The following is a 1,490-nucleotide window of genomic DNA, read 5'->3' on the forward strand; positions in this document are numbered from 1 at the left end:
AGTTCATTATCATCTAATTTCATCTCTTCTACACCTATATTAATAATTTTTATCTTTGGTTTTGATTGAGGCGACTCTATCACTTTATAATTTTCTCCCAGCTTAGCTTGAACTGTCTCCTTCAATTTTTTTTTTTTTACACCTCCTCGCCGGTTTCACAACCCACGATCACTGTTCCCTTGCTACCTTACCTTTCCTTAATTTCGTTATTCCCATAGCCATACTCTTAATATCCACCTTTTCTTTTATCAATTTTTTAGTGGCTTCACTCTCTTGTTGCATTTTCGGCTTAACAATTATAACGTTTTCTTTCTTCTTCCCTTTAACCGCTTCACTGTAGCTTATCTGCGATTCTTCCTTTGATACACATGTTACTCCCTGTATCATTTTCTTCAAGTTTTCCAGTTCTTGCTTAACATTTACTAATTCTTCTTGAACTACTTCTTTAATCATTAGTTTAATTTCATTTTTACAGGCTGTTTCATTTTTTATTTCCTTTACAGTTTTTATGATCCAGTCTACTTTTACATCAATGCCTGATCCTTTACTTATGAACGATCCTGCAGATCCCACGGGCGAGAGGGCGAGAGAGAGCGAGAGAGAGAGCGATAGAGAACGGGAGAGTGCAAGAGAGAGCGGAAGAGAGCGAGAGAGAGAGAGAGCGAGAAAGAACGAGAAAGAGAAGAGCGTGAGAAAACGTGAGAAGGCGAGAAACAGCGAGAGAAAGCGAGAGAGAGCGAAAAAAACCGAGAGAGAGCGAGAGAAGACGAGAGAGAGCGAGAGAAGACGAGAGAGAGCAAGAGAACGCTAGAGAGAGCGGGAGAGAGCGAGAGAACGCGAGAGAGAGCAGGAGAGAGCAAAAGAACGCGAGAGAGAGCGGGAGAGAACAAGAGAGAGCGAGAGAAAGCGAAAGAAGGCGTGGGAAAGCAAGAGAGAAAGGGTGAGAGAGGGGAGAGAGAGAGAGAGAAAAAGTGAGAGAGAGCGAGACTTTATTTTTCGTTTGGTTGCTTAAAAGGTTAAGCAGCTGAGGAAAATGTCACTATACTAGGATGGGTGGCCGCGGATAAGGTAAAGCAGCTGCAGACAAAATCACTTTGTAAGGATGGGTGACCGCGGACAAGTACGACGCCGTAGTCGGACAAAAAAGCGACACATTTTCGACCAAAAAATAACTAAAAAAATATTCATATCTCCGCAACCAATAGAGCTATCAAGTTCGTTAAGGTCTCATCTTACTCGGAAAAAATCGTTCTTTCGATTGATATGCTCATTTTTTGAAAAATATGTTCCCGTTCATAAAATATTTCAAATTTTGGTTTTCAAGGTTACGAAAATCGTGTTACGTCCGGTAAAGGATACACAGTAGCGTCCTACAGATAATTTTCGCTATTGTTTCGATATTTTCGCTATCTTTTCGATATCTTTCAATATTTTTTTTTTGTTTTTTGTAGATTGTATTTTAATTTGACGAATGAAAGATATAACTTAGC

This window comes from Nylanderia fulva, unplaced genomic scaffold (genome assembly GCF_048542155.1).
Source record: "Nylanderia fulva isolate GAGA-0341 unplaced genomic scaffold, ASM4854215v1 Scaffold935, whole genome shotgun sequence".
NCBI classification, from domain to species: Eukaryota; Metazoa; Arthropoda; class Insecta; order Hymenoptera; family Formicidae; genus Nylanderia; species Nylanderia fulva.